Below are 7,741 nucleotides of genomic sequence, written 5' to 3'. Positions count from 1 at the left end.
TCCCTCAATGGTTCCTCAAACAAAGATCTTCGTTCTCCAATTTTCTTACAAACATTTGTAATCTCATCTCTATTCACCTTGATTCATCAAATTTTGTTTTCTAAAAATTTCAAATCACTTCAATCTTGGAAGCAAATAAATTATTTGAATGTCGATGGATCCAATATTGAAAATTATTGGTAAAATATTACCCAAAAAAAAAGTGCACAAAACCACTCTTCTACACGATTTGAATATCATAACATACTCATATATTCTTAAATAGATTTGTTCACATAACAAATGGTAAGGAAAAAGTCTAATATAATTTCATCAAAGTTAAATTGTAAAATCACAAGCTTTGAAATTTCATCAAAGTTAAATTGTAAAATCACAAGATACGAAACCATGCATCATTTTTCTTGTCGATGAAAAATCGTTTAAAGCAAAAACATTGTTATTCTATTCAAAGTTGGATTCTCACGTTACTTAGAAAGCAAAGTGAAATCTCATTTAAATACACATACTTAGAGTTATGGGTTTGGGTCTCAAAGGAGTACCCGAGTTACAGAGAGGATGAGGAGATAGACAAATGTGGCTTTGTTAATATTTTCATGTGCAGCCGTTTGGGCATGACATGGTTTTTACTATTACTAAAATAATGATAGACTTATCTTTTTGTTAAAATTAGTTTTGGACTATTTTTCTTAATTAATTTTGTTGAATTGTTACCTATTATTAAAATAATGATAGACTTATCTTTTTGCTAAAATTAATTTTGAATTATTTTTCTTAAATAATTTTGTTGAATCGTTACCTATGTTTTTTATTGACTATTACCAACCGTTGAACCATTATAAACGTCTTGACCATTGAACCGTTACCAATCCTCCATTATATATATCACACCACCCTTCTCATTTCATATCATCAAATCGAAAATCATTCTCTCTCTTTCTATTGTTCTATTTTCTAAATTCTAAGCAAGAATCCATTACAGTGTTGTTTTTTGTTCGATTCTAGTGTAACTTCAAACGACGAATAGAGGCTATGTAATGCCTAGAGTTTAGGAGGGGGACATCAATGAACCGATATCACATCTGAATGAGAGGGATCCTAAGGACATGAAAGTAAGGTTAAGAAATACTTAAAAGAATTAAAAGTTACCACCTATATCAATAAAGTGTACCTTCCTTTACGATGACTCGATCATAGGAACTCTAAAGTTAAACATGCTTAGTTTGGAACAATTCTATGCAGGGTGACCTCTTGGAAATTTTCCTAGAATGCATGTGAGTGAGGACAAAGCACATGCGAAAAGGACTCGTGACGATTTGTGGGGACGACTTTCACTCTAATATGCCTTTAAGACAAGAAAGAATGATGTTGCCAAGTTGCAAGTGATGTAGGAGAATGTCGGAGATCTGAATTTCGAATCCTAGTATGAATCTTGGACTTGGGACATTACAGACTGTTTCTGTTTTGCAGAATTATTCTTCCGCGTATATCTATCGAAGTGAACCAACAATTTTAAGACGATTTGATTCTACTGCAATGGTCAATGCAATCCAGAGTGATATGATGACTTCAGATCTCAACCATCCAGAGTGATACGATGACTTCAGATCTCAACCAATTATTCTGCTTCGAATGAGTTATTTTAAGTGTTGGAAACTGAGGATGTTGTTCTTCCTACCATGAAGAAGGTCGTTGTCGCTTAACCAGTAATTCCAAAAGACAAACCAATTGAGGAGCAGATCCAAAGTCTCGACGCATGGACAGAGTGAGATTTCATATGTAAGAATTTAATTATGAATGGGAATATTGACGATTTATATGACTACTACAGTACTATGTCCATCGCAAAGGAAGTTTGAGATGCATTACTACTTGTTTAGACTACTCTCAATGCTTGACTTGCTTGATGATAAATTTGTTAATGTGTCATTGAGGCTTTATGTTTGCGGAATACACTACGCGATAAAACATGATCATTGCATATATTATGCTTGTTATGTCTCTAGGCTAGGATTGTGCAATAAAAGGTACACATCCTTTCGATATGCAACTACTTCATCTATGTTGAGTACAAGTTTTCAGCGACACGATCACTACTAGAAAATTGGCAATACTTGACATCTGCAGTTTTGAAATACTTGACTATTATAATAAAAACTGTCAAGTAACATGCAAAAAATGTCAAGAATAACAAAAAGGGAAAAAAATACATATTTGTTTAATTTTTTATTTTAAATATTTGACATATTAAAAGCGTTAAAGATTAGTTTTAAATGTAAAGTAACAAATATTTTCACCGTTTTCTTAAATTTTTTTTCTCTCCTTTTTCCCCGAATTTCTCTTTTTCCCCTAATATCTACAAAAAAAAACCTTTTCTCTATCTTTTTCCCTCCAAATTTCCCTTTTTTCCCCATTTCTAAAAGAAAACCCTAACTTTCTCCCCGATTTTCTCCGATTAATCGCACGACGCTACCCTTCTTGGCCACCGCTGCACGTGTCTTCCCTCCACCACCCAAGCTCCAGACGGCCGGTCGGCGAACGATCTCGCATCACAGACGTTCACGCACAGGCACCACGCACGGCTGCAGAAGACCCCCTTCGCTCCACCACAACGCAGACGCTCCACGACAGTCGTTCACGCATAGGCCCCAACTCTGCTTCACCATGCACAACTGAGGACGGCTGCAGACCTTCTTGCTCCACCACGGATGGCTACACACAGCTGACGATATGGTTGATTTTCTGATTCTAGCTGTTGTCTTCTATTTCGTTTGATTTTCTGATTCAAGTTGTCTTCGTCTTTCTCGAGTTTTCGTTCCACACATTTTCATATTATACTTGAAATTGATAACCATTACTAACATTACCGTAGCCATTTTGAAGCATAATTTTGAGAGGTTAAGTTGTGTTAGGAGTTTGATAGATTCTTTTGAATCTCTGTTGCTTTCAAATGGGGTTGAATCTAAGGAGCTTGAGAAGCTATTTTCAAAAAAGGTAGAAGAAGAAGTAGTTGTGGATTAAAATGTTGAGTATGAGAAGCTTTTGAAGGAGAGAAATGATTGAGGTTTGGTTTTGAGATCTTTGAAATTTTCATCGAGTAAATTTAGACTTCCACAAACTTCAAGCAAAAGAGGGCTTAGAGCATTTTGTTTTAGGAATCCTTCTTTGTACTTTTGCACAGTATCAAGCTCGTTTAAGTTGTATTCAATGCGAAATGTTGCACCATTGGAAACATTGGTGATGGATGAAGCTGTACAGTTGAAGGAGTGTGAGTCTGCAATTCCTTTGCAATTTCCTGCTATAAAGCATGCAATTCTTTTTGGTGATGAGTGCGAATTGCCTGCTATGGTTGAAAGCAAAGTGAGGAGACATTCTTTCTCTGAACTTAATTTTTTATTAATACCAAACTTACTTTGAATGTATGCTCATATTCTGATAGAACTCTACTTTCTGAATTGAAATTCAAACTTTATTTACGTAGGAAATGGGTTACAATAGTGATGAATTGAGGAAATCTCAATTCAACTCTCTGCTCTCTTGTTCTTCTCTCTTTCAAGAAGTAACAACAGCACAAACTCTACTAACAGAATTTCCTCATCCTTTCCCGCCTAAACAGAATTCTATTTATACTGAAGGCCAGCCGACTTAACTACTATTTCGCACATGTGTAACATGTGATTTTTTATTTCTTTCTTCTGCTGTAAACGAACTTGTTAGGCGGTCTAACATATTCATTGTTTAATTTAAGTCTCTGAGAACATATTCAACGTTTAAATAAGTTGATCAACGGCTTAAGGCTCGTCTCAAGGTAAGACTCTAACTTTTAGCTTTGAGACTTACACTTTCAATGAAACCATAAGAAGCTTATGCTTCTATAGAAGAGGCTTACTAGCTTCTTTGTGAAATCACACCAAGGCTTAAAATCTTTACGTATGTCCTATCTAATGATTATTTGAAAAATAACAGTGACTTTCCTAATTCTTAAAATATATTAAGATTTGAGTTGTGAGAATCTGAACTAGGATTACTTTTATTGTTATGGCCTCAAAAATTTAAATTTATCCTGTTATGATAATTGTAGTCATGATAAAAGTCGCACCCTTTTATAAATTTTTATTACATGAAAGCTGGGAGGTTGGTTTCTCTTTTCACTTTTATATGACTTCATGTTCAGGCAATACTTGGGTTGTACCAATTTATATTTTGTAAAATGTTTTTAATTTGTTATTTGCAAGGCTAAAGCGTCTCTCATACCACTTTGAGGCTTATACCCTTTTGTCTCTCCTAAAAGAAAACCTCAATGCTTTTTGTAGCCTTTTAATATATACATGTAAGACTGTTCTATTGATCAATTGTGTGTCTCATAAGTTGTTAAACAGTAGTTCTTTAATTTACTAGTTATCTAATTTTGTTTAGAAAATGTTTAATAACTAGAGCTCCATTAGAACAAAATTTATAGGAATGAACCTAATTCGATATCTTTTGAAGTTCATGAACTATGTAGCTCAATTTTTATTTTGATTGTTCCTTTCCCTAGTATAGTAATTCACTCAATTGTTTTGCTTCCCATGTGTTTGTTGTAAGGTTGCAGATGAAGCTAAGTTTGGAAGAAGCTTATTTTAGAGGTTGAGTTCATTGGGGCATCAAAAGCATCTTCTCAGTGTGTAATATAGAATGCATCCATCTATAAGCTGTTTTCCAAACTCAAAGTTTTATTCAAAACCAAATCTCATGGTCCTAATGTCAAAACCAAAGGTTGTGTCAAAAAAATTCTTAATGGTCCTATGTTTGGTTCATATTCTTTCATCGATGTAAATGAGGGAAGAGAAGAAAAGGATGGCATTACACAAATTTGGAAAAATATGGTAGAGGTTGATGTTGTTCTGCAAATTATTCAAAAGTTGTACAACAAAGGTACATATATATACATACAAGAAAAAATATCTAGGGTCTTGGGTTTTATTTCTAGTTGTTTCAAAATATTACATTTTTAATGTTTAAGTTTTTTAATTTCAATTTAGTCTGGAAGTTTCAAATCTTACATATTTTTACTTTTGAGGTTTGAGTTTTGTTTCAATTTAATTAGTTTCGAGATTCCAAAGTGAGTATATTGTAAAAAACCGAAGTGAATATCTTGAAATCTTAGAGATGAAATTGAAACGGACTCAAATTTCAAAGTGAAATTGTAAAATTTTAAAATCTAGAGCCTAAATTGATGTCTAGAAACTCAAAACTTAAGAACTAAAAGTGTACATAACATTAGATTCAAAATCAGTGGACCCCATTATGTATATATATAGATCAACATCCCTTTTTTCCTCCCTTTTTCCCATTACATAGATCAATAATAATATATTCATGCATTCTTTTTGTTGTATTGGAACAAATTAATATGTTGGAAAGGGAAAATTCTCAATTTCTTTAATGATATTTTGCAGCAACATGTGTTGACTGAAATAAGAAGATTAGCATTGGTGTGGCCTCTCCTTATTCAGCTCAAGTAGCTGCCATTGAACACAAACTTGGGAGAAACTATAAAAACTGTAATAGCTTTAAAGTGACAATGAGCTCAGTTGATGGATTCCAAGGTGGGAAGGAGGATATCATTATCATTTCTACAGTACAATCAAATAGAAGCTCATCGATCAGGTTCTTATCCAGTAATCAAAGAACAAATGTTTGCTCTTACTAGATCTAGGTAAGAGCTAGGTAAGTAACAATATAACTTGATATACTTTTATGCGAATACGGATAATATGTAATGAAATACATGAGAGATATAATCACTAATGAGAGCATAGTAGTCACAGATTTAGTATGTTGTGTTTAAATGGTTGTTTAAGTTATTTTATACTATTTAAGTAATCAAAGTATTAACTTCAATACTTAGGGTTTCAAATCAGATAAATACAAGGAGCTCATATAGTTAATTCAAGTTGGATGAAGTGCAAATGGTACATCTTTAGGCTGCACATGTATTTGTTTATATAAGACAGATAGAAAGTTTAGGCTATTATTAGAAGTTTTGGTTGCACATATATATTGTAATTAAGTATGTAACGACTAACTATATGTATGGTAATTTGTTAAAATCTAATTAGTTCTTTGATGAAAAATTTGAGTTGATTCAATTGTTCAATTAATGTGTAGTTTAGCAAATTTGTGTATTCTCTTGCTTTACTTATGTTCATCGTTGTTGGACTTCAAAATAGGTGCATGATAAATTATATGAATATTTTAAAACATATAATTTTTCGTTTGAAAATTAAAAAAACTTTGACATGTAAAGCGTGTCATGAATAAACAAATTCTTGACGCTTCAAAATTATAGAAAAAAATCTGGATTACTTGACTCATAAAAATGTCAAGTAATCTCATATACTTGACAATTATAAATTGTCATATAATTGTCAAGTATAATTTTATTTGACGCTTAATAACTGTCAACTAAATCTCCTTTATTTTTGATACTGGATTATTTGACGCATTGATAAACATCAAATAAACAAATATTTAACAGGTAAAAAATGTCAAATAAACCATTTTTTGAAGTAGTGGATAGGTTTTCTAGGTAAGCCAAGGTCGAACATAGGGTAGAACATCTCACATGCAAACAAGTATTTGATTTCATTGCATGGATTTGCACGATTATTGTGTAAATTAGATTCATTATCTTAATGGTCATATTGCAAACCTCTCTTCGCAAAATCAATTAGTTCTTAAATGTGTCATTGAGGTTCTAAGTCTGCGCTTATGTTATGCGACGAGCATGATCATTGCATATGAGATGCTTACTATGTCTTTAGGTCAAGATCATGCAATAAAAGAAGGTATATTCTCCTTACCTCGATAACTAATATATCTGTGTTTAGTAAAAGTTTTCCTATCACTTGCCCAAGTATAAGCGAAGTGATAGGTTTCTTAGGTAAGGCAGGGTCGAACAAAGGAAGTTTCTATCAAATCTTAGTTATAACGACTATTTTTCATCTAGGTGGTATACAAATTCTATACAGTATAAAGTAAATGTAAGTATGTGTATTAAATCTACTATCTACATTAGAGGTTCGGTAAAAGGTGGCATAGGATAACATAGTGATCGAGAATAAACTAACTTGTGTTAAGAAAGTGTGAAGGGATGTCTCTGCGTGGTTAGGCGATTAAGTCACGCGATAGTGTTAGACCGGTATGGTAACCCTAGAGGGGTAAATAAGATTTAATTACACTTTTTAACAAGTAAGTCTAAATTAAACTAATTAGATCATTTTTAAATTAAAAAAATGTTATCTAAAATATGTTAAATAACAAGATTGATAAAAAGTATGTAATAGAGTATGCAATTAAACTCAACAAACAAAAATATGCAACTAAAATTAAATGAAAAAAATTATTAGAATAGAGTTGGAGAAGAAGATACTGTAATTTTATAGTAGTTTGGTCAAACTCGCCCTACATCCACTTTCTCAAGCACCTCTTGGGATTTTGATTGAAAATATTCTTTTGACTCTTTCCACGGATTAGAGTCGAATCGCTACTTGCTCCTTTTCAGATTCAAGAGCAAACCTGATCCTTTCACGGGTTAGGATCCGATCGTCACAATATGTTGAAGTTTTAATTCACACAAAAGAAAACTCTCTAAAAGAGTGAGTATACAATTTTAAGCTCACAATAATTAATCCTTACAAATAATAAAAATTTCTTTTAAGGATAAGATGAAAATAATGGAAATTGAAAGCTTCAGAGATAA

General features: G+C 32.5%; 1 long non-coding RNA gene across 1 annotated transcript; it reads left to right on the top strand.

The window, feature by feature from the left end:
* The first annotated feature begins 2,357 nt into the window (after positions 1 to 2,357).
* LOC103495710 (uncharacterized) lies at positions 2,358 to 5,828 on the top strand. Its single transcript, XR_007822333.1, has 2 exons — positions 2,358 to 4,911; positions 5,436 to 5,828. It is a non-coding gene; the product is annotated as an uncharacterized LOC103495710 (long non-coding RNA).
* Positions 5,829 to 7,741: the final 1,913 nt, after the last annotated feature.

Source organism: Cucumis melo, chromosome 7 (genome assembly GCF_025177605.1).
Source record: "Cucumis melo cultivar AY chromosome 7, USDA_Cmelo_AY_1.0, whole genome shotgun sequence".
Lineage (NCBI taxonomy): Eukaryota > Viridiplantae > Streptophyta > Magnoliopsida > Cucurbitales > Cucurbitaceae > Cucumis > Cucumis melo.
This window is presented reverse-complemented; position numbering and strand designations above follow the sequence as displayed.